This window comes from Thalassophryne amazonica, chromosome 4 (assembly GCF_902500255.1).
Source record: "Thalassophryne amazonica chromosome 4, fThaAma1.1, whole genome shotgun sequence".
NCBI lineage: Eukaryota > Metazoa > Chordata > Actinopteri > Batrachoidiformes > Batrachoididae > Thalassophryne > Thalassophryne amazonica.
In genome coordinates, this window is record NC_047106.1 from 827,194 (window position 1) to 853,819 (window position 26,626).

The following is a 26,626-nucleotide window of genomic DNA, read 5'->3' on the forward strand; positions in this document are numbered from 1 at the left end:
ATACGATACTCAGGGGTTGAATTAGTACGTGCATGTGCTAGTTTGTGCACGTATTATTCAAGTGGTGCACATAATTTTATACTGCACTAGCACTGGTGCGAGAAACTTTATCATACTTACAACTTTATAGTTTTATCAACTATAAGCACCTGTAGAATGAACCAATAAAGGAATAAATAAGAAAAAAAAAACAATTTCCAGTGTGTTGTCTTCGTCTTCCCTGCGTTTTATGACTCTCACATGGAGCGAGTTGTTGTGCTCTATTTGTTGTGGAAAGCTGACAAACGTCACCAGCAGCGCTGTCCCTGGGTTTACAACATCCTTATGAGATGTTCCCAATTCGAGGAGTTTCATTATTTAACTAGGGCTACCACGACTAGTCGACTAGTCACGACTATGTCGACTATTGGTACCATCGGCAACTAATTTAGTAGTCAACGAGTCATTTACTTTATTTAAGTCTTTGTTTTTCTCTCAATTCATAGTTTTAGGCAGCGAGCCGTCCTGCCATCATTTGGACGTTCAAATTTTGGGAAAGACGGTCGACTTGTTCAAAGGCGCCTAAAATGCGCAGTTTACAGATGGAGCTGTCGGTGTGTGTGTGTGTGCGCCCGCACAGAGTCCACTAGCTGTAGACTGCAGCGAGGGAGGGAGATTCTGAATGGAGGCACGAGCATTATTCTGCTGAGAACCATCAGTACGCGTGAGACAGTGAGGGGGAAGCAGCGAGAGAGGATTTTAACCCGAGTGAACATGTTAAAAAAAACAACAAAACCAAACCGTGGAGCTGCCTTTACTTCTCTTTCCACTTTCTCCACCCGCGTGGTTCTGATGGCACCAACCTGTTCACACCATGTGTGCATCGTATACTGAATTTATGTAATCATGAGATGAAATAAACAGTCAAATATCCTTAAAACATCCTTAAAATGAGAATTATATAAATGAACTGAGCAAAAATTACGCATACACGGGTTAAAAAAACCCTGTTGTGGAGAAGCTGTGCAGTGATGTTCAGAGGCACAGATAAAATAAAGCAGGTGAGAACTATGTACTTTAACAGCTGTTATTTTCCAAAGGTATTTATTTGTTCAATCTTAAGCTTAATTTAGTGTTCAAGCACAAAACGGACTGATGAGGAGAAAAAAATGACTTTTAAAAATGACTTCATCACACTAAAATGAAATGGAGTCAGAATAAAAATACAAGCTGCTGATTTTTGTTATTTTTCAAAGTTATTATAAGCTGTAGCTATATGTTTTATTCATTTCAAAGTGAGTTACCTCTTATTTTATTCTGATTTATTTATACAAAAATATGGGGAGTCAAATCAGTCTGCATTGTTCTGTCCAGGTTATATCAAAGTTTGCCTGCACGTCTGTGTATTTTTTCCTTCTTTATAAGAGTTTGGTGTTTGCATTTGCTCCATAGTTTTAAAACACAAAAAATGTTCACACTTTTCTTTAAAGCAGTTCTGTAATTTCAGAAATGCAACAAAACAACCACAAATCAGAAAAAGTTGGGACTATAAGTAAAATGAAGAGAAAAATAAAAATGTTGCACTATTTCCAGTTTTCCACTCACAGAAGTCAAACATTCTTCCAGAGTTGTGTCTTGTGGCTTCCCTCACTTGTCTCCTTCCAGAATGGACATTTCGTTTTTGAGAACTGCCTACCTGACACAGATTTACTATAAAGTACCACACTGTTTGTATTTCTGAATGGTTGATGTAAATGAAGTCTAACAAATAGTCACTGATTTGGAAATGTTCATGTTTTCATCCCCTGACGTTTCTCGGAAAATGGTGCAGGCCTTAATTTAGGAAATTACATATGATCTGACGTCAACTATCAAAATAGTCATTTGTGGCATCCCTACAAATAACTGGAGATGCAGGAGCTCCAGTTTGTGGACCTCCTGCCCCGTTCACGCGAGCACATGTAAACAAAGAAAAGAAAAAACTGGCTGCCGCTTCGGTTCCTCGCTCTCTCTCCCCCTCAAACTCTGTCATAATTATGTTATAAACCAGTCACCATTTGTTTTATTATACATCTGTGTAGTTAATAAATAAATAATCTTCACGGATGATTTGTTTGCGCGTGCACGTGGAAAAAAAAAAAAAGTCTGCTGCTGCTGCTCTCCCCTCAAACTCTCCCCGAGAGGAAGTGTCTGACACATCAGAGGAGTTTTAAAGTGGAGATGACACTTCAAAAATTAGGGAAAAACTGATATAAATAGCAAATATACATACAGTATAGTAAGTTGAAAGTGTTTTTATTCATTATCACTGAAAAATAAAGTTTGTACAGCTTCTCAAAAGTGTGTTTAGTGGAAAGCGCGCTTGCAGCGCTCCTTCAGTGGTCACGTGATGCCGTGACATCACAGAATGGAGAATCCCGTCTTTGTCTGTTCGATTGACAACAAGAACAGATGGACCTCAGCATGGACAGTGATGAGATCAAGAACTTTTCTGACTCCTCTTCAAGTGTGGATTATTTCTGACTCGGATCCTGAGATTGTCGCAGCAGTGATTAGACCCTGCAGATTGGAGCCGTATTTTTCGGACGAACATTCAAACCAGGAGCATTCTGACAGTGAAAATAATGCAGACGGTGTTTATGGTGGAGCCGAAGCAGAAGCAAGAGACGTGCCAATTCCGATGGATTTTGAAAGGCTGCAGAATATGGAATGGTGAGGGAGGCTTTGATTTTTGTTGCTGCTGTTTATAACACTCTAATTATTGTATAGCATTTTCGATTCGAGCGTCTGTTTACCGCCTTTGTTATTGTTCTGGAGCCGCGATAGTGTAGCTATTACTTGCGGACCACCGTCATTACCTTTGGGTTTTTGCCGTTTTCGAGTGCCTGGCATTGCATTCATCTGTGTTTAGTTACGTTATTTTCATGAAAGAATAGGAAATAAACGGTGAAAGTTTCGAAAAAGATCGCTGAAAACAACAGTGAACATGCCGGCGCTGTGTTTACGTGCCGGCGCCGTGTTTACTATGTAAGTTCTTTGACCATTTCAAGATTATTGTGAACATATTATTTGGTGTTGACATTTTATGTGTTCCTGTGAGCAGTGAGAACATGGAGACGGTAGAGGAAAGTATCTGCTGTCGGGAGCAAATGCGTGTGTGTGCGAGCGGCAGCCTGACATTTGGTGCATCGCACAACACCGCGGCTTTCCATCAATCTGCCTGGACTTGAAAAGGCTAAAACCTTCTGCACTTGTGTTTGTACAATATGCTGCGACACACTGGTCAGGCATATCAACAAACAAGTCCCTGAGAGCTGTGTTTAATCAAAGTTTCTGCCGCTAAACAAAGTGTAAACAACGGCCGGCAGGCGCGCAAGCCAGTACGGTCTACACGTAGTGACGTATTTTAGGCTTGGTGCTCAGCGGGAAGCTGATCACGGGGCGTGCACATTTTTCAGTAGCGGGACGTTCAAATGTTATATATAACGGGAGAACCGTGTACACTTTCCTAAAACATTTAGGTTGACCGAATTATATAACCGTTGTTACATGTAATAAGACTATGTTGTCTTTAAGTGTCATATCCACTTTAAGGTTGATATAAGACTGACTTTTGGTTGTGAAAATGCAACAAATTTTTTTGTTACTAGCACCAGTGCAAGTAGGTTAAAAATGTATTTCGACCCCTGATACTTTATTGTCCCCAAAGGGAAATTTGTCTTGGACTTCAAGTGCTCTGCAAACATTTCTGTCTCAAAAATCAATAAATACAAAAAAAACAGTACACTGCTTGCATGCCTGTGGAACATTAATCAGCATTCTGCACATTTCCCATAATCCATCCATCCATCTTCTACCGCTTAGTCCAATTAAGGGTCGCGGGGGGCTGGAGCCTATCCCAGCAGTTATAGGGCGTGAGGCGGGGTACACCCAGGACAGGATGCCAGTCTGTCGCAGGGCCACAAATAGACAAACAAACAGACACACCCACACGTACACCTAAGGACAATTTTAAAGATTCCAATCCACCTAACCCGCATGTCTTTGGATGTGGGAGGAAACCGGAGCACCCGGAGGAAACCCACGCAAACACTGGGAGAACATGCAAACTCCACACAGAATGGCCACTGGAATTGAACCCATGACCTTCTCGCTGTGAGGCAACAGTGCTAACCACTAAGCCACCGTGCTGCCCATTTCCCATATATAATTTACAATTAAAACAGCATAATAAAACAAATAAAAACCAGATTAAAACAGATAAGTTAAAGTACACACCTTGTCCACATGCACATACACACACTCATGCACTGTGAATGTGCATGTGTACTTCTTGCTCTGGGGGTTAGTAAGGTTAGACCTTACTTGTGTGAAGTGCCTTGAGGCAACTTTGTTGTGGTTTGGTGCTATATAAATGAAATAAATTGAAACTGAAATAAATTGAAATTGAAATTTTAAGCATAAATGAGACGATACGTGGTGACGCATTGAAATGACAGACACACAGTGAACGCATCAGCTAGCAGCTCATGTAGCTGCAGCGTTCTGATCGCTTCCGTCTTTTATTATGAAATAATGCTGAATTTACGTGGAATGTTGTAGAAAAGCTTCAGATATCTGTGGCTTAAACAGATGATGACTGGAGGCAGTTTGAAGCAGAAAGGAAGTGATAATCAGTGAGCCGCGGCTGACGCATGTGCAGTGAAGACAGGGGGACCAATTTTTAGGGAGGACTGTTCAGTCTGCGACACTGGTCTGGGATTCTCACCTATCACAGAGAATGAAGTCGGTGGTTCCGGTCGGACCCACAGACCCGGTCTGGGATTCTCACCTAGCACAGAGAAGATGAAGCCGGTGGTTCCGGTCGGACCCACAGAACCGGTCTGGGATTCTCACCTAGCACAGAGAAGATGAAGCCGGTGGTTCCGGTCGGACCCACAGACCCGGTCTGGGATTCTCACCTAGCACAGAGAAGATGAAGTCGGTGGTTCCGGTCGGACCCAAAGAACCGGTCTGGGATTCTCACCTATCACAGAGAAGATGAAGTCGGTGGTTTTGGTCGGACCCACAGACCCGGTCTGGGATTCTCACCTAGCACAGAGAAGATGTCATCTGTGGTTCCGGTTGGACCCACAGAACCGGTCTGGGATTCTCACCTAGCACAGAGAAAATGTTGTCTGTGGTTCGGTCGGACCCACAGACCCGGTCTGGGATTCTCACCTATCACAGAGAAGATAAGTCGGTGGTTCCGGTCGGACCCACAGACCCGGTCTGGGATTCTCACCTATCACAGAGAAGATGTCATCTGTGGTTCTGGTCGGACCCACAGAACCGGTCTGGGATTCTCACCTATCACAGAGAATGAAGTCGGTGGTTCCGGTCGGACCCGGTCTGGGATTCTCACCTATCACAGAGAAGACGTCGTCTGTGGTTCCGGTCGGACCCACAGAACCGGTCTGGGATTCTCACCTATCACAGAGAAGATGAAGTCGGTGGTTCCGGTCGGACCCACACCCGGTCTGGGATTCTCACCTAGCACAGAGAAGATGAAGCCGGTGGTTCCGGTCGGACCCACAGACCCGTCTGGGATTCTCACCTACACAGAGAAGATGAAGCCGGTGGTTCCGGTCGGACCCACAGACCCGGTCTGGGATTCTCACCTAGCACAAAGAAGATGAAGTCGGTGGTTCCGGTCGGACCCAAAGAACCGGTCTGGGATTCTCACCTATCACAGAGAAGATGAAGTCGGTGGTTTTGGTCGGACCCACAGACCCGGTCTGGGATTCTCACCTAGCACAGAGAAGATGTCATCTGTGGTTCCGGTTGGACCCACAGAACCGGTCTGGGATTCTCACCTAGCACAGAGAAGATGTCATCTGTGGTTCCGGTTGGACCCACAGAACCGGTCTGGGATTCTCACCTATCACAATCAGAGCTGTGACTCTTTAAAATAAACACCCACTCACTGCATAAAAAAATCAATAATAATAATAATGTTAAATGACTGTTTTTGAGCTGCACCACACCATGCAGTAAAGAACAGAGCGCATTTCCACAGAGGCAGAAAATAGCACTGAACTGGTTTAATAGCAAGTATGAACGAACACTGAAAAAGGCTGAGTACGTGCATATTTCGGGCGTATTTAAATGAAATACAATGCTGCAATGAGCAGCTCTACGAATACGCCACTGTGACAGGGGCTTAATGTCTTCTATTTTTTTCTCAAAATAATCCAGGAAATCTTGTGCTGTAAAAGGAGAGCGAACTACAGGTGGTTGTCCATGTATAAGTGTTGCCACCGTGTCGAACAAGAACTTTGAATTATGCTTGTTTTTGTTGATCAAATCAGAGTAATAGGTCCACTTTGTAGCCAGTAATGCATGCTTATAGTCTAAGATAGCATCACGCCACACAAGGTGGAAAACGTCTAATTTTGAACTACGCCATTTCCGTTCTAGACCGCTTGCCTTATGCTTGAGGTCACGCAGGTAATCACTGAACCAAGGTGACTGCGATTTGGGGGGGGTGGTTTTAACACAGGTGGTGCAATCATGTCGAGTGTAGTTTTGAGCACTGAGTTTAAACTATCCACAAGTCTGTCTACTGATTGGGTATTTGCCAAATGTGAAGCTAAGACATCAGGCAGTCTAGCTTCAAGTTGTCTTAGTTGAGGAGTTGATGCATTGCCGTAGTGATATATAAGGTTGTTGTTCCACTAAACACGGCAGCGAAACTGTCAACTTAATAAGTGAGTGATCATACACCACTGATGTAAGAGGCATGATGTCAATATTCGTGACAGCATACCACGTGCGAGAACCAGATCCAGGTATTTCCACTAATGTGCGTCGGTCCTAAATGCATTGCTGAAATCCTAATGCATCCACAATTTCCATAAATGATTTGCAGAGGGGATCAGAAGGCTTATTTATATGAACATTAAAGTCACCAATGATCAGAATGTTATCTGCACTAGTTGACAAGTTAGAGATGAACGCACCAAATTCATCTAAGAATTCAGATATGGGCCAGGAGGCCTATATACAGTGACAAAGTAATACAAACTGATTTTTATACTTCTGACCTTGGCAATGCATAATATCCTGAGCAGAGTGGAGAATCAGATTCTCAAATGAGTTATATTTGTGACCCCCAACAGCTAATAAGCTAAACCTAGCTTTATAAATAAGAGCAACACCCCTGCCTTGCTTCGCATCACGAGGGACATGACTAAATGTATATGCTGGTGGGCAGGCCTCATTTAAGGGGAGGAAGCCAGGTTAAGGGAAGCCAGGTTTCACATAACCCAATCATAACTAAGTGATAATCAATAATTTGATCATTGATCAACAATGATTTTGAGGATAGTGATCTTATGTTAATGAGACCCAGACTAAGGACCTCAGTGGGGTTAACAGTTGAACTGTTTGGGTTTAGGGGTGGTTCCAGAGTAGCATATATAAGATACCTAGAAGTAGGTTTAGGTTTGAGACATTCCACGCACGTTGTAGGTAGCAGACACAAATCTTTGCTATTGCTGGAACAACCACTGGCCATCCTCAATTTCAACATCATCCAATGTAGTAATGGGTATTAAGATTGGAAAGCATATCCCTCTATGATTTTTATGGACACGTCTACGGACGCAGGCCACTGTCTCAACTTGTTGAATTTCCCTCCCTGGCAGATAAACTGCACTATCACCATAGTGGATTTTCTGCACTAATTTCCCAGCTAAACTAATGGATTCCACACCCACATTTGTCATAACCTTGCAGGGTCTCTAATCACCTGCTCTGTGGCCTGCTGTAAACCCTAATGTTTACCCTCCCTGTAGAGCTCTATCTATGTTCGCAGAAAGATGGCGGCGCCTTCCCCAGTAAGATGGAGGCCGTCCGGCATCAGCAAGCCACAGCGGCCCCAGAATGAAGGCCAGTTATCAATAAAGCTAAAGCCTTGCTGTCTACAAAACTGCGCCAGCCACCTATTTAACGATGTCAGCCTGCTAAATACCTCCTCAGTACCCCGTGAGGGGAGGGGACCAGAGACTATTAATTGATGCCAACACATCTTTCTGGCAAGGTCACAAGTCCTCTCTATGTCCATTTTTGTGACCTCTGAGTGCTTCATCCTGACATCATTGGTGCCAACGTGAATAACTATGTGACTATATCTCATAAGGGTGTGCAAAAAAAATCGATTACAAAACAAATATGGAGGAGAAGGAGATCCAAGCAGCACCGTCTTCACTAAAAGCTAAAATGTGGCGACATTTCGGCTTTTACCGAATGCCCGGAAAAACTGAGCTGGACATGACGCACACTGTGTGCAAGCATTGCAAAGCTAAGATAAAATACTTCGGGAACACGACAAATGCCCGAGCTCATATTACGAGGTACCACCCGGAGATGATCGACACGGAGCACAGTCAGCCGCCAGCTACTGACCAGCGCACACTCCAGTCCTTCAGAAAGCTCTCTACCAGCTCAGAGTGTGCTAAAAAAAATAATTCGGTCTATCGCTTGTTTCAAAGACCTAAGGTCCTACAGTGTGGTGGAGAACGAGGGATTATCTTCATGCTGCAGACAGCGGAGCCAGGCACACTATACCGTGCCGTTAATTTTTTCAACAGCTGTGCCACAGCTTTACGAAGAGACTAAAAGAAAGGTCGCTTGTGATCTAACCAAAACGACCAGAGTGGCACTAATATGCAATGTGTGGACATCAAGAGCAACACAGTCTTACATGACATTCACAGTTCACTACATAACTGATACGCGGCAGCTCGAATCCCGTGTTTTGCAAACTCGTATGATGCACAAGAGCCACACTGCAGCGAATATTAATGCCATGCTTCACTCCTCATTTGAAAGCTTGACTCTTAGTCTTGTCCATCCAAATTGAAAACGTTACGTAGCCGAAACATGTAAAGCAGGTAAAACAATCTTTCCTGTCTGACTAAAAGAACTGTTAAAATAGTAAGCGATTCTGCAACTAAAAAGCTAATTTAGCTGATAAACCTCAGGAGAGCACTTATGGCCCAGTCACACGGCACTTAACGAAGGGTGACGAAGCCCTGACGAAACAAGAAATCTGGACTTTCGTTGACTGTCGTTGGCATCGTTTAATCTTCGCGCAGCCTCGTTCCTGCAGCTGGCGCTTCGTCAGGATTTTTAAACTGTTGAAAAATTTGAATGAAGGACAACGAAAACCTCAATTCGTCTGTTTCATTTTGCTGTCGTCTTGACGTTTTTTAATCGTTTGTGTAGTTTTTGTCACGTTACTGTTTAATTCGACTTCGTTGGAGCAGCTGAACATTTTCACACAGCGCAGAAGCCGGTTTGTGAGCGCTGAGGCTGCTGCTGCGTTCATGTTCCGTTGGAAATTACAGGGCAAACTCAGCCTGCTTGCTTGGATTTATTTATCTGTGTGGGGGGGCAGCTTCAATGGGCTCAGGCACCTTACAGAGGCCAGAATTAATCTTTTGTGTGGATATAATTAATTATTTTGCCACAAGCAACTGTTGAATTTGAAACAACAAAAAAGTTGTGTAATTTCCGACGGTACTTGAATGCAGCGGCAGCAGCAGCTCCTGCGTGCGCTTATTATTTTTTATTAAATATAACAATATGAGTGTAGGAATGGACAATCCAGTACTCTGTACATGTGGCAACAGGTAGATGAATCAAAATGATGATATAAGAGCTGTTCTGGAAGGAAGAATTCACGTTGTGGAACAGTGATCAGCTGGTGGAATAACCGCACGTGAGTCAATGCACGCGTTCACACGCACTGATTAATTACTGCTCTGATATATTCAATCATCTTTACACTTATATTTATTCTCCCTTTTGACAGTTTTCTGTTATAAAGCAATATATATGTCTTACAGTGATACAGCAGTGACCAAAGCACACTTTTTTTTTAATTGGAGGAAAACGGAGCGCGCAGAGTGTCGACAGACAGTGTGGATTCTGATGATGATGGAGATGATCCCTCTTTTGTTTTGGACAAGGAACCAGAGCAGGTGGTCCACCGACGTGCGCACAGATCTCCACAGATTCTGTTTGCAGTTTCTCCAGCACTCGGCGCTATGAGCTCCGTCCAGCGCCGAGTGCTGAGCTGTGGCTCCAGGTGCATTTCGTTGAGATCGTGAGCTTCGGTTTTGTTAATTTCCTCTTTCGTCCCTTTTGTGCTCTTGCTTCGCAGACTGTTCGGTGATAAAAGGTCTTTCGTCCACCTTCTCTCAACGAATTGTAAGTTTTTACTTTTTCCCTTCGTTCAGGAATCGTCATGTGCCGTGTGACTGGGCATAAAGTCAAGTATTATTTTCACTCACTCGCCTCAGACAAATTTTTGCCCGTTGCTCAAACTCAATTTTGTGGTTTTGACTCACAAACTCTTGTCTGAATGGTATGGCGTTAGCATTTTTTAGCAGCTGGAAGCATCATCATAAGCTCCAATTAATGTATAATTACTGGAGGAAAAACGCAGCTCATGACTTTTAATGTCCACAACAAAGTAAACCATTAGAAAAACAACAGCGCAGTCCCCCAAAAATATGACTTTATAAACTCTTAAAGCCTAAAACAAATGAACCCTTCTTCTTCTTTGGAAAATATTGGCAACTTGCAAATCAACACGGTTCATTACCGCCACCAACTGTTTGGGCGTGGAACTGAAATGAACTGAATGAATGGACTCTGAAGTATGTTGTCAAAAATAACCTGGAACCTTCACCACATGAATAAAAACACTGATTTCTGGTCACTTCATCACTTTCAAACTTTCATCACTGTGACCAAAAACTCCCTCTGATGATTTGAGGAAGAAACCTCAAGCAGACCAGACTCAAAGGGTGAACCTCTGCTTGGGCCATGATACAGACACAAATTACAACAAAATTCACAAAACAAATAACTGAGGAGCATCTTTCATTGTAAACATTTTAAATACTTTTTCCGTACAGCTACTTGTAACATAGAACACAATTGCATTTCTGGTAAACGTTCTCTTTTACAGCCTAACGAACATTTATATAAGCCTGTATGCATACCATTAGCAGCTTTACATATCCAACCTTCCAACCAGATCTGGTAACCGTCCCAGTTGGTCTGAGGTGGCTCCTATTTCTCCTCAGAAAACCCCTGTCAGTTTCTACCTCATAAGATCTGGGAGCATTGGCAGGTCTAACTACTGCTCCAGTGATTCCTTCCGTAGTTATCCACACTTTCTGTCCTGTCTCCAGTTCTGGGAGCGGTCTGGCACGATGTCTCCGGTTATATTGCCATGCCTGCGCACCCCTCCCCTTCTCATCCTTCGTCCGAAAAGCCTGCAGATCGGGCCACTTGGGCATCAACTTGGCTGCGGACTGTGGAAGGGAGCTGCGCAGGTGTCTCCCCATGAGCAACTGCGCCGGTGAGAACCCGTGTTCCAGTGGGGTGGATCTGTAGACAAGCAGCGCCCTGCTGAAGTCACAGTCCTTTCTCTACAGATCTTTGATGGTACGAACAGCGCGCTCTGCCTCCCCATTAGCTTGGGGGTATCTAGGGCTGCTCGTGATATGTGTGAACTGGTACTCCTTAGCAAACAGTCTGAACTGGTCTGAAGAAAACCGTGGCCCGTTATCTGACACCACAGTCTCTGCAACTCCGTGTCTTGCAAAGGCCTCTTTCACTGCCTTAATAGTGACTTCTGCCGTTGTGTGCTTCAGTTCAGCTATCTCAATGTACCGAGAAAAGAAGTCAATAATCAGCAAATATTGTTTCTGTGACCACTCAAAAAGATCCATGCCAACTTTCTGCCACGGGCGGTCGGGAACAGGAGTTGGTAACATGGGTTCACGATTCTGTACCCTGTGCTTTTGACATATTTCACACCTGTCTACCATCTGTTGTATTTGAGTTGAGATGCCCGGCCACCACACAGCCTCTTTAGCTCTAGCCCTGCACTTTGAAATGCCCTGGTGGCCTTCATGGAGACATGCCAAAACCTCTGCTCGCAGAGGAGGTGGTATCACCAGTCTCTCTCCTTTCATGAGAAGATCCTGTGCTACATTTAAGTCCATTCTGTATTGCCAGTAATCCCTTAACTCTGGATGTAGTTTACACTTTTCTGGCCATCCTAACAAACAGTGATTTACCACCTTTTTGCACAGTTCATCTTTACCTTGTGCTAGTTTAATGTCCTCCAGCCTTTTGTCTGTGGCTGGAAGCTGGGATACAACACAGTCCACAAAGACGTCCACTTCCTTTTCCAGCTGAAGGTCTCCTGGAGAGGGCGGGCCCTCCAGCGGTGCTCGGGACAGGGCATCAGCGGTGACGAGGTTCTTCCCCGGAACATGAACAATGTTAAAAGAAAAACGCAGCAGTCTGAGGCGGAATCTCAGAATGCGTGGAGGTAGGTCATCCAGGCCTCTTGTGCTCAGGAGAGGAACCAGGGGTTTGTGATCCGTGATCAGAGTGAACTGCAATCCCCTGAGATAAGATGAGAGTCTCTCACATGCCCATGTTGCAGCAAGCGCCTCCTTTTCTATCTGCGCATAACGTCTCTCTGTGTCTGTGAGTCCTCTTGAGATATATGTCACTGGTCGTACGAGCCGTCGGACTGTTTCTGATTAAGAACAGCTCCAATACCGTATGGCGACGCATCAGCTGCAACTCTTGTATCCGCTGAGTTAGAGTACTGAGCGAGCACTTCGGGAGAGCTTAGTATCGCTTTTAGTCTCTGAAACGCTGTCTCCTGTGGCTCCGCCCATGTCCAGTCATTTCTCTCTTTTTGCAGGTCTTTTAGCGGTGTGGGGATTGTGGCTAATTGTGGCATGAACTTAGCGAGATAGTTGGCCATTCCCAAGAGACGGCGCACATCTTCCATATTCTGAGGCTGTGGCAGCTGTTGAATTGCTTTTACCTTGTTGGGATCAGCCTCAATGCCTTTTGCTGAAACTTTGTGTCCCACAAAGATAATTTCGCTTTTAGCAAACTCACACTTCTCGTTCAGAGTGAGACCTTCCCTCTGAAACTTTTGGAGCACACAATGCAACCTATGGTCATGCTCCTGCCTGTCTCTGCCATACACAAGCACATCGTCGGCATAACAAATCACACCTTCAAAATCTTCCAGCATCTGCGACATTCTCCTTTGGAAATGTTCTGGTGCCGACGCTATGCCAAAGGACGGCGGTTGAACTGAAACCTTCCAAAAGGCGTGATGAAGGTTGTGAGCGGCCTTGACTCTGGTGTCAGAGGAATTTGCCAAAATCCAGAACGGGCATCGAGCTTTGTGAACACTCTAGCATCCTTCATCATTGCTAGTGTTTGATCCACTGCTGGGAGAATATGACGTTCCCTTTTTACTGCTGCATTCAGGGGTGTGAGGTCCACACATATTCTGGGAGGCTTTTTTTACTGGTCTGGGGATCACAACAATGCCCGAACACCACTCCGTAGGCTCAGTGACTTTGGAGATAACTCCCATCTCCTCCATCCTGTGCAGCTCTGTTCTCACTGCATCTCTGAGGGGAAGCGGAACCCGTCGCGGGGCGGATAGGGCTACCGGTATGGCTCCCTGCTCTAGCTCAATGTGATATGGCTCCTTCAACATTCCTAAACCCTTAAACACATCTGGGTAAGCCGCCCTGAAATCTATCTCCGATTCAGTGACTATATTTACTCTATACACGAGGCCTAAAGCCTCACATGCAGGTCTGCTTAACAGTGGCTGAACTAGACCTGACACAGGGTAGACATCCTGTGATACACTGTGTCCTTTCACTACCAGTTGTGCCCCAAAGCAGCCTTTAACATTGAGTGGGTAACTGCCTGGCCCCAGTAGTGTCTTTTTAGGTTTCTGCAGCTTACCATCCCTATCTGGGCTGTATAGTCCCTCAGGAATAGACATAACATCTGCCCCTGTGTCAAGTTTAAAGTCTGTTTTCCCCATTTAGCTTGACCTTTTGCATCCAGGGCTGTGACCTCACCGTCCCCACTTCTCCCAGGAACACACAATCCTCACTGTCCGTATCTTTTAGACTTTCCGTCACTTCTCGTACCCTTGCAGCATTACTGCGACAAACTACAGCAAAATGTCCTTTCCTCAAACATTTTCGGCACTGTACTTCTCTAGCTGGGCAATCTTTCCATGAGTGCTTGTTCTTGCGGCCACAGAGGCCACATTCCTTATCACTTTGCTTGGGTGGCCTTTGTTCTTTCTTCTGCCGTGTCTGTGTTTTCCCTCTTTTCATGCTTGTTCTTATAGTATCCATGTTCAGTGTTTTCCCTTCTGCAGAGCTGCTGTGAAGTATTAATTGTTATTTCTTTACAGATTCGCTCTGCTTAACTTTCTGAATGGCTTTAGCAAGAGTTAACTCTGAGTCCATTTGTAGCTGCTCGGACAGTCTTTTGTCTCTTATGCCAACTACAACTCTGTCCCGTATAAGTTCATCTTTGAGCACTCCAAATCCACAGTTTTCTGCAAGTTTATGTAGAGCTGTGATGAATGATTCTGCACTCTCACCCTCTTGTTGCCGTCTGGAATTAAACTGTGCTCTTTCAAAAATGACATTATGTTTTCCAACATAATGCTTCTCAAATGCCTCTTTAACAGTTGCATATTTCTTTTTCTCTGCATCACTCAGTGGTAAGACAGCCAAAACATCGTCAGCAGCATCTCCCATCGCGTACAGAAGTGAGTTGACCTGATATTCATCAGGCTTATTGTCGAGAGCGGTTGCAATACGAAACCTTTCAAACCTTCTGATCCACTTTGGCCATTCAGCAGGATGAGAAAAGTCAAATGTCTCTGGGGGAGTTATTTGTACCGTGGTCACCATCGTAATGCGTGGATCTCTGGCTGCTTCGTGTCCAGAATCCGAACTGTCCGGTGAGCCGACCACATCTCCCTCCACCTACATGTAGGCCCGTGCTTAACAGGGCGCACCCACCTCGTAGCTAGCGCGGGTGTCCGTCGTGGCTGCGTTTCGCCTGCCTGTCGGTCATTTTCGGGTTGCGACTGCACGAAAACTTTCGCAAGTTAATTACACTGCACTGCACTCAAAAATACGGTGGAGGCAGTTCGTACTCTCTGACACCATGTACAAACAGGACACCCGAGTCTCTTCTGTCTCGTGGAACCCCAGCCGTCTTTATTCAATACCCGGAAGTTCATACAACATCCGTCGAACAGCATTGTGGGAACAGTAGTCTCCCGCTACACAGACTTCTTATTCACCCTAGGGACACAAAGTAGTCCTGCACCCTGAGAATGTGAAGCCAGGGCCGGTACGTAAGGTCTAATTAGGTCAATTAGGTCAGGTAAGTAGGAGTTGCCAGTCTGTGAACAATTTTAAAGGCTAGTAGCAGAACCTTAAAATCTGATCTCACAGGGTCAGGAAGCCAGTGAAGAGACGCCAAAATGGGTGTAATGTTGCTCTTTTGAAATAATGGACTTGCATTTTTACGTAATATTACATCTGTGACATAAAATAATCTTTAAATGACCTCAGTGAGAATATCATGAAATCATTTACTGTGGTATTTTCTGAGGCAATATATCAGCCAGCAACATTTGTTATCCTGACAGGTGCACAGAATGTCTTTGAGAAATTTTAATCACAAATGAACATTTGCCCAAACTAAGATTGAAAATGCATCTCCTGTCCCAGTTCTTACCACTGTCACGTGTGTTCTTGCTCTGGGGTTGGTAAGGTTAGACCTTACTTGTGTGAAGCGCCTTGAAGCAAATTTGTTTTTGATTTGGCACGATATTATTATTATTTTATCATTCTGAATATCTACACACTGTATGAGTCATAATGATGATGAATATGTGAATAGGCTGGCATTTATTAACTCTTTAATTGATGATAATTGCTGCATGACCATTTATGCTAAATGGGAGACACGAATGCTGATATTTCTGTTCATGTTTCCTCCTTTGCCAAGCGAATGATCAGGATGTGTGAAGAAAATAATCTGGTTCTATCTACTCAGGTGCTTCTACCTGCAGACAGCTTGATCATCTGCTATGGACTGCAGATAATCATTCAAAGCTTGGGACTATGAAAGTGCTGTAGGAGGCGACCACAACTAATCATTGTCCCACTGAGTTCACACTTGACACTGTCAGTCTCCCTGAGATAATGAGGGAGGATAATAGGATGTATTATTTTATTGTGGGAGATCAGATGGACTCTTGAGCAAAGCACATGTCCCTATGCATGCCATTCTATGTTCCAGTGTCAACTGTAATGACACCTCTCACTGTGATGACCTCTGTGAATTGTACCATTGTACTGTGTTTGCCTTATCAGAGGCCAGCAGACCTCGACTCACTCTCTTTAGTAAAGCTAAAAACACCAAGCCTGGCTGGAACAGGTATGTACTGGCCCCCATGCAGAAGTCAAGCGGCCCATAAGGCCTGGGTAATTGCCGGCAGACCTAAGCAGGGGCCTGTTCTAGAACACAAAAAGGTAACCAATACTAGATACAAATATGCAGTGTGCTTTCTTGGCAAGCACGAGCAAGCCTTGAGAGCTGACTGTATGGCTGGAAAGCTGCTTGACAGTAATGTTGGCGGCTTCTGGAAAGAGGTGAAAATATAAACAGCACTGCCATGTAACACTGAGGGTGTATCTGGTGGAGAAAATCTAAGTGAACTATGGAGGCAGCCGTACACTGCACTGTTCAACTGTGTCCGAAGCGAGCCGTACTGTACAGACAACACAGAGGAGGAAGTGGTACACATCAGCCCCTATGAGACGAGCTGACAACAAAGCATGTGGCATGGATAATATTACTGCAGAGCAGCTGAAGCTTGCCAGCCCGAGGGCTGCCGTGCTGCTGTCCGTCTGTCTTACAGGGTTGGTAACGCATGGCCAGATGCTTTGCTGACAGTTATTCTAGTACCTGTCATTAAAGACAAGGCTAGGGAAGGAGTATGGACAATTATCCACCTATCACCCTCGACAGCATACTGTCTAAGGTGCTACAAGTTCAATTTATTCTTTGTCCTTCAAAGGGCAATTTATGTGCAGCAGGAGTACACATACATAAAAACATTATAAAACATACAACGCAAACCACACACACCAATAAAACAGGACAACTGCACATATAAAAGAAGTACTAACCAAGCAGCCTTAGGAATAAATAAATACAGAATCAGCATATACCCAAAATGGACCACAGCTACCGCCTCCTGTTATTAGAGTTTAAGACTCGAACAGAGAGGGGGAGAAAAGAATTCCTCTATCTTTGTTTTTCGACCCACCCGGGGTTCTAAAACACAAGGCAGATGGTACCAATTTGTATTCAGCAAACAAAGGATGTGTCAGTGGTAGAAAGTGTAATAACTGACAAAGTTGGGGCACCACAGACAACCAGTTGGACTTTAAGAGCGAGCACAGTACTGACTTATGTATTTATGCATTAAAAGAAGCAGTAGAGAAGTACAGAGGGCAGGACTCAAAAAAGTTGGCAGGCTTTACTGATGCCTCCAAAGCATTTGACAGAGTCAACCCTCACAAGCTCTTCAAGCTGAAGCATCAGGGTGTTCCAGGTAGCATCATGCGTATCCTGGCATACTGGTAGGACAGGCAGACTATGCAGGTAAAATGTAGTTTGTCCTCTCCCTTTAGAGTTGGCAATGGCAGGGATGAGAATGGGCAAAGAAAAAACTGTGACAATCAGCGGGGGCTGGGGGGTCGCCATAGGCCCCCAGCAGAGTCCAGGGGCAGCACCCCTGGTGGGGGCCCAGAGGGTTTGAGCATTTTAGAAGCATTTCAGGGCCACTAAAGAGACCTAATGCCATGAATTTCCATTTGATATTTTTGAATGTTGGGTTTGTGGAAACCTGACTGTAATAACAGAATCTGTCTGTGTCGACCTTCTTTCAGTGATACCTGCCTCGTGCTGCAGCACATGTACTTACTATAAATGCCACAGCATTGGACAGATATAAGTGTCTTTCCTGAACCTGCAATGAGCTCTGAAATATAATGAAACTTCATACAAGTATGTGTAAATTATTTAAAGAGATTAAAACTTATCAAAACATTTGTGGTATATTATTGCCCCATAATAAATTCCTAAATCACACCCTGTGAGTTTTTGCAGCCCGACTGTTGATGTCAGTCAGCAGGAAAACCCCACAAACAGCAAGGTCTCATTAAATAACACACATCCTGAGCACCAGCTGTACCGCAGTCTATGGAATTCACCAAAATAAAAATAAAATTGATTCAGGACGATTTCAGCATGCGGGCAAAATATATTTTGTCATTTTTGTATGGTTTATCTATTAAAGAGTAAAAACGGAAGGAAATTGATTGTAAATCCTGAAAGACGTTTCTGTAGGAAGTATTTTAGCCATAAGGTCCAGTGAGAGGGGGAAATGTTGGCTTTTTAAAGACATGAAAGACACTGGACTCATCAAGATTTAGTGCTGCTATAACGGACTGATGCAGCAGGTGGCAGCAATGGAACAATAAGCATGCCAACTGTTGTTATAAGCCACAAAAGAAGAAGAAGGGTCCATTTGTTTTCTCCACACACATTTTCAGAAAAACTGTGTTTTGTGTCCAAGGTTGGGTAGGATCACTTTGAAAGAATACATGTGGATTACATGTATGTATGTACATACAACTGGATTACTTGTAATATGATTACTTTTGGATTACATTTCAAAGTAATCCTACCCAACCTTGTTTATGTCAAAATAAAGCCATAAAATACATGTTTTTAAATAAACAGAACGTGGAAACAAAGTTTGATGAAAATCCTACACAAACGCTGGTTTTGCAGCACTGAATTTCAGTTCAGTACGTGCACAGTATAAATACCTGTGCCACACTTAAAACTTTCAGTGACTGTAAACACATTTTAACTGCATGAATAAAATTATTGGACACACACAGCTGAGCCCTGGATGTTCGCTCGCTGACCGGGGTCAGGAGCTCAGCGCTCCCCCTCACCGGTATGAGTAGGGCTTTACCAGGCAGCTCAACCTTGTGGACAAAGTCACAGAGTCTTGTCTTTGTCCACAACCACCTCCTGCTCCAAACACGTTCACTCAAACCCATTTTTTCGTCAGGATCTGCCCCAGCCTGGGGTTCATGTCAGGGTTTTCCCCTTATTTGGTCTAGGCTTCCACTGAGGGTTTATAGTTTTACTTTTCATATTATTATATATGGTCATGTAAGTCTTGGTGTGGTTCTGTTCGTTTCTGTACTCGACTCGACTTGCCACCTTAGTTTTAGTTTCACCCCTGTTTTGTTCGTGTTTATTATGGTTAGTCAAGCACGTCACATTTTGCACAGTTGGTTTTTCTGTCATTTAATTGTCTTGCCCCAGTTCACGTTGCTTTTGCCTTACTGCACTCTCTTGCACTTACCTTTGTCTTCCCTGGTCACGCCCCCTTCCAGCACTGTCTGCACACCTGTTCATTTCACACTCTGATTCTTTCACTAGTATTTAAGTCCTCACAGTCTCACAGTCAATCGCCAGATTGTTGCATGTTGCAGTTTCCAGCCTCACGCCTTTGTCCTGTTTTGCCTTGTAATATTTCTGACCTTGCCTGTGTTACAGACGTCCGCCTCGTCTTATCCCTGAACTCTAGTCGTTTTTTACTTTGCCTCTGCCTCAGCCCTGTGAACTCCTGTCGCTGTGTATTTGGAACTGTGCTTGTTTTTTGGACTCCGCCTCAGCTTGCTACCTACCTGTACCCCCACTATGTTGACTGATTTCCTGTGTACCGAACCTATTGCCAGCTTACCAGATAAAGTTATTTTTTCTTACTCCAACACCTGTGTCTGTGAGTCTGCATTTGCCTCCTACAACTTTCAGGGTCAAGCCACCACGAACCATGACATTTTTACGCCACTGTCGATGTCTTTAACGCGGTCTTTGTCCTCTCTCTGTAATTTTGGCCATGTTACAGACGCAGCTTGACAAACCAAACTTGCAGGAACTCAAAATGTCCACGTCCGGGTACTTTCAGTGACTTCAGATTTACAGAGATTCTGATTGGCTGAAAGTTCCCTGTTGTAGAAAAAGTAACCAATGACATTGCCCGATTTAGCTTGCAGTTTTGGCAGTGCTATTATGGTCCCGTGCATATGAAGAAAGATTTAATTACGACCCACCCAAAATTTTTCTCAGTGGATTTACACTGATCTCAGAAATGGCCCAGAAACCCAGAAAACTCTGAAATCCATGGATCCATGGAAAATTCTCATCCCTGTGAATGATCTTCTGCTTGCAATGGATTTGGATACCACTACAGCTCTGGTGCTGTTAGATCTCAGTGCTGTGTTTGATACCATGGATCATCATATTCTACTTGATAGGCTGGAAAATCATTTTGGGATTACTGGGAGTGCCCTTGCATGGCTGACATCATACTTGACCAGTCGTTCTGTGTTTTGTACAGTAACACTACCTCTAACCTTAGTGACATGAAATTTGGGGATCCACAGGGCGCTGTACCACCCACCCAAAATTTTTCTCAATGGATTTACACTGATCTCAGAAATGGCCCAGAAACCCAGAAAACTCTGAAATCCATGGATCCATGGAAAATTCTCATCCCTGTGAATGATCTTCTGCTTGCAATGAATTTGGATACCACTACAGTTCTGGTGCTGTTAGATCTCAGTGCTGTGTTTGATACCATGGATCATCATATTCTACTTGATAGGCTGGAAAATCATTTTGGGATTACTGGGAGTGCCCTTGCATGGTTGACATCATACTTGACCAGTCATTCTGTGTTTTGTACAGTAACACTACCTCTAACCTTAGTGACATGAAATTTGGGGATCCACAGGTACCCATCTTAGGCCCCGTGCTTTTCCGCCTTTATATAGCACCCCTTGGGCACATCATGCAGGGTTTTGGAATTACCTTTCACTGCTATGCTGATGATATTCAGTTATACATGCCAATAACTGCTGGTAATCTCATTCACATAAAATCCTTAGAAGATTGCCTTGCAGCAGTGAGAAGTTGGATGTCTAGAAACTTCCTACTTTTAAACTCTGATGAGACTGAAATGATGGTTTTTGGTCCAGTGAGGCATCGACTTCAATTTGACCAGCTAACGCTTAGCCTAGGCTCGTGTGTCATATATCACACTGACAAAGTGAGGAACCTTGGGGTAATTTTTGATCCTACGTTGTCCTTTGGCCTCCACATTAGAAATACTACAAGGACTGCTTTCTTCCACCTGTGACAGCATTAGGGGTATCCAACTGGTTCAAAATGCTGCAGCCAGACTTTTGACAGGAAGCAGAAAGTTCAACCACATTACACCCATTTTAGAGTCTCTTCACTGGCTTCCTGTCCCTGTGAGATCAGATTTTAAGGTTCTGCTACTAACCTATAAAACTGTTCACGGACTGGCACCTCCCTACCTAGCTGACCTAATTAAACCCTGTGTTCTCAGGGTGCAGGACTACTTTGTGTCCCTAGGGTGAATAAGAAGTCTACGGGTCATAGAGCTTTCTCTCATTGTGCCCCTGTTCTGTGGAATGATCTCCCTGCATCAATAAAACAGTCAGATTGTGTGGAGACTTTCAAGTCCAGACTTAAGACGCACTTATTTTCCCTTTCGTATGGCTAGCATACTGGTATAGTATGTTACTGTGCTTTTTACTCTTTTAATTCATTTTATTAGTAAACGGAGCGTGCTGCGGCCTCAACTTTTTCTAAATTCTGGGTCTTTTAGTGAAACTTAGGGCTAGTGGCCGGTAATCACCTTAGTATTTCTTCTGTTTTTCTTGTTGCTTAATGCTGACAAATTATACAGTATTTGTTGTCTTTCTCATGCCTGATTCTGTTTTTTTCTCTTTTTGAGGTGTGGCTCCATCCAGAGTTGGGTGTAGTGTCTTCTTCTGCAGGTTTCCCATCCTGTGCACCAGCATGGACGCCCAAAGTTTCCTGTATTTTCATTTTGTCATTGGTGTCTGTATCATGGCCCAAGCAGAGAGTCACCCATTTGAGTCTGGTCTGCTTGAGGTTTCTTCCTCAAATTATCAGAGGAAGATTTTTCTTACCACTGTCACCTGTGTTCGTATGATACGATACTCAGGGGTTGAATTAGTACGTGCATGTGCTAGTTTGTGCACGTATTATTCAAGTGGTGCACATAATTTTATACTGCACTAGCACTGGTGCGAGAAACTTTATCATACTTACAACTTTATAGTTTTATCAACTATAAGCACCTGTAGAATGAACCAATAAAGGAATAAATAAGAAAAAAAAAACAATTTCCAGTGTGTTGTCTTCGTCTTCCCTGCGTTTTATGACTCTCACACATGGAGCGAGTTGTTGTGCTCTATTTGTTGTGGAAAGCTGACAAACGTCACCAGCAGCGCTGTCCCTGGGTTTACAACATCCTTATGAGATGTTCCCAATTCGAGGAGTTTCATTATTTAACTAGGGCTACCACGACTAGTCGACTAGTCACGACTATGTCGACTATTGGTACCATCGGCAACTAATTTAGTAGTCAACGAGTCATTTACTTTATTTAAGTCTTTGTTTTTCTCTCAATTCATAGTTTTAGGCAGCGAGCCGTCCTGCCATCATTTGGACGTTCAAATTTTGGGAAAGACGGTCGACTTGTTCAAAGGCGCCTAAAATGCGCAGTTTACAGATGGAGCTGTCGGTGTGTGTGTGTGTGCGCCCGCACAGAGTCCACTAGCTGTAGACTGCAAGCGAGGGAGGGAGATTCCTGAATGGAGGCACGAGACATTATTCTGCTGAGAACCATCAGTACGCGTGAGACAGTGAGGGGGAAGCAGCGAGAGAGGATTTTAACCCGAGTGAACATGTTAAAAAAAAACAACAAAACCAAACCGTGGAGCTGCCTTTACTTCTCTTTCCACTTTCTCCACCCGCGTGGTTCTGATGGCACCAACCTGTTCACACCATGTGTGCATCGTATACTGAATTTATGTAATCATGAGATGAAATAAACAGTCAAATATCCTTAAAACATCCTTAAAAATGAGAATTATATAAATGAACTGAGCAAAAATTACGCATACACGGGTTAAAAAAACCCTGTTGTGGAGAAGCTGTGCAGTGATGTTCAGAGGCACAGATAAAATAAAGCAGGTGAGAACTATGTACTTTAACAGCTGTTATTTTCCAAAGGTATTTATTTGTTCAATCTTAAGCTTAATTTAGTGTTCAAGCACAAAACGTGACTGATGAGGAGAAAAAAATGACTTTTAAAAATGACTTCATCACACTAAAATGAAATGGAGTCAGAATAAAAATACAAGCTGCTGATTTTTGTTATTTTTCAAAGTTATTATAAGCTGTAGCTATATGTTTTATTCATTTCAAAGTGAGTTACCTCTTATTTTATTCTGATTTATTTATACAAAAATATGGGGAGTCAAATCAGTCTGCATTGTTCTGTCCAGGTTATATCAAAGTTTGCCTGCACGTCTGTGTATTTTTTCCTTCTTTATAAGAGTTTGGTGTTTGCATTTGCTCCATAGTTTTAAAACACAATAAAATGTTCACACTTTTCTTTAAAGCAGTTCTGTAATTTCAGAAATGCAACAGAAACAACCACAAATCAGAAAAAGTTGGGACTATAAGTAAAATGAAGATAAAAATAAAAATGTTGCACTATTTCCAGTTTCTCCACTCACAGAAGTCAAACATTCTTCCAGAGTTGTGTCTTGTGGCTTCCCTCACTTGTCTCCTTCCAGAATGGACATTTCGTTTTTGAGAACTGCCTACCTGACACAGATTTACTATAAAGTACCACACTGTTTGTATTTCTGAATGGTTGATGTAAATGAAGTCTAACAAATAGTCACTGATTTGGAAATGTTCATGTTTTCATCCCCTGACGTTTCTCGGAAAATGGTGCAGGCCTTAATTTAGGAAATTACATATGATCTGACTAGTCAACTATCAAAATAGTCATTTGTGGCATCCCTACAAATAACTGGAGATGCAGGAGCTCCAGTTTGTGGACCTCCTGCCCCGTTCACGCGAGCACATGTAAACAAAGAAAAGAAAAAAACTGGCTGCCGCTTCGGTTCCTCGCTCTCTCTCCCCTCAAACTCTGTCATAATTATGTTATAAACCAGTCACCATTTGTTTTATTATACATCTGTGTAGTTAATAAATAAAATAATCTTCACGGATGATTTGTTTGCGCGTGCACGTGGAAAAAAAAAAAAAACGTCTGCTGCTGCTGCTCTCCCCTCAAACTCTCCCCAGAGAGGAAGTGTCTGACACATCAGAGGAGGAGTTTTAAAGTGGAGATGACACTTCAAAAATTAGGGAAAAACTGATATAAATAGCAAAATATACATACAGTATAGTAAGTTGAAAGTGTTTTTATTCATTATCACTGAAAAATAAAGTTTGTACAGCTTCTCAAAAGTGTGTTTAGTGGAAAGCGCGCTTGCAGCGCTCCTTCAGTGGTCACGTGATGCCGTGACATCACAGAATGGAGAATCCCGTCTTTGTCTGTTCGATTGACAACAAGAACAGATGGACCTCAGCATGGACAGTGATGAGATCAAGAACTTTTCTGACTCCTCTTCAAGTGTGGATTATTTCTGACTCGGATCCTGAGATTGTCGCAGCAGTGATTAGACCCTGCAGATTGGAGCCGTATTTTTCGGACGAACATTCAAACCAGGAGCATTCTGACAGTGAAAATAATGCAGACGGTGTTTATGGTGGAGCCGAAGCAGAAGCAAGAGACGTGCCAATTCCGATGGATTTTGAAAGGCTGCAGAATATGGAATGGTGAGGGAGGCTTTGATTTTTGTTGCTGCTGTTTATAACACTCTAATTATTGTATAGCATTTTCGATTCGAGCGTCTGTTTACCGCCTTTGTTATTGTTCTGGAGCCGCGATAGTGTAGCTATTACTTGCGGACCACCGTCATTACCTTTGGGTTTTTGCCGTTTTCGAGTGCCTGGCATTGCATTCATCTGTGTTTAGTTACGTTATTTTCATGAAAGAATAGGAAATAAACGGTGAAAGTTTCGAAAAAGATCGCTGAAAACAACAGTGAACATGCCGGCGCTGTGTTTACGTGCCGGCGCCGTGTTTACTATGTAAGTTCTTTGACCATTTCAAGATTATTGTGAACATATTATTTGGTGTTGACATTTTATGTGTTCCTGTGAGCAGTGAGAACATGGAGACGGTAGAGGAAAGTATCTGCTGTCGGGAGCAAATGCGTGTGTGTGCGAGCGGCAGCCTGACATTTGGTGCATCGCACAACACCGCGGCTTTCCATCAATCTGCCTGGACTTGAAAAGGCTAAAACCTTCTGCACTTGTGTTTGTACAATATGCTGCGACACACTGGTCAGGCATATCAACAAACAAGTCCCTGAGAGCTGTGTTTAATCAAAGTTTCTGCCGCTAAACAAAGTGTAAACAACGGCCGGCAGGCGCGCAAGCCAGTACGGTCTACACGTAGTGACGTATTTTAGGCTTGGTGCTCAGCGGGAAGCTGATCACGGGGCGTGCACATTTTTCAGTAGCGGGACGTTCAAATGTTATATATAACGGGAGAACCGTGTACACTTTCCTAAAACATTTAGGTTGACCGAATTATATAACCGTTGTTACATGTAATAAGACTATGTTGTCTTTAAGTGTCATATCCACTTTAAGGTTGATATAAGACTGACTTTTGGTTGTGAAAATGCAACAAATTTTTTTGTTACTAGCACCAGTGCAAGTAGGTTAAAAATGTATTTCGACCCCTGATACTTTATTGTCCCCAAAGGGAAATTTGTCTTGGACTTCAAGTGCTCTGCAAACATTTCTGTCTCAAAAATCAATAAATACAAAAAAACAGTACACTGCTTGCATGCCTGTGGAACATTAATCAGCATTCTGCACATTTCCCATAATCCATCCATCCATCTTCTACCGCTTAGTCCAATTAAGGGTCGCGGGGGGCTGGAGCCTATCCCAGCAGTTATAGGGCGTGAGGCGGGGTACACCCAGGACAGGATGCCAGTCTGTCGCAGGGCCACAAATAGACAAACAAACAGACACACCCACACGTACACCTAAGGACAATTTTAAAGATTCCAATCCACCTAACCCGCATGTCTTTGGATGTGGGAGGAAACCGGAGCACCCGGAGGAAACCCACGCAAACACTGGGAGAACATGCAAACTCCACACAGAATGGCCACTGGAATTGAACCCATGACCTTCTCGCTGTGAGGCAACAGTGCTAACCACTAAGCCACCGTGCTGCCCATTTCCCATAATATAATTTACAATTAAAACAGCATAATAAAACAAATAAAAACCAGATTAAAACAGATAAGTTAAAGTACACACCTTGTCCACATGCACATACACACACTCATGCACTGTGAATGTGCATGTGTACTTCTTGCTCTGGGGGTTAGTAAGGTTAGACCTTACTTGTGTGAAGTGCCTTGAGGCAACTTTGTTGTGGTTTGGTGCTATATAAATGAAATAAATTGAAACTGAAATAAATTGAAATTGAAATTTTAAGCATAAATGAGACGATACGTGGTGACGCATTGAAATGACAGACACACAGTGAACGCATCAGCTAGCAGCTCATGTAGCTGCAGCGTTCTGATCGCTTCCGTCTTTTATTATGAAA

General features: G+C 43.5%; 1 protein-coding gene and 1 long non-coding RNA gene across 2 annotated transcripts in view; one reads left to right on the forward strand and one right to left on the reverse strand.

Annotated features, from left to right (window-relative positions):
- The window catches only part of LOC117509339 (protein MB21D2), a 59,353-nt gene that overhangs the window by 29,113 nt on the left and 3,614 nt on the right, over positions 1–26,626 (reverse strand). The window lies entirely within an intron of this gene.
- LOC117509341 lies at positions 1,313–18,515 on the forward strand. The gene is made up of 3 exons (XR_004560383.1): positions 1,313–1,324; positions 1,514–1,518; positions 18,334–18,515. It is a non-coding gene; the product is annotated as an uncharacterized LOC117509341 (long non-coding RNA).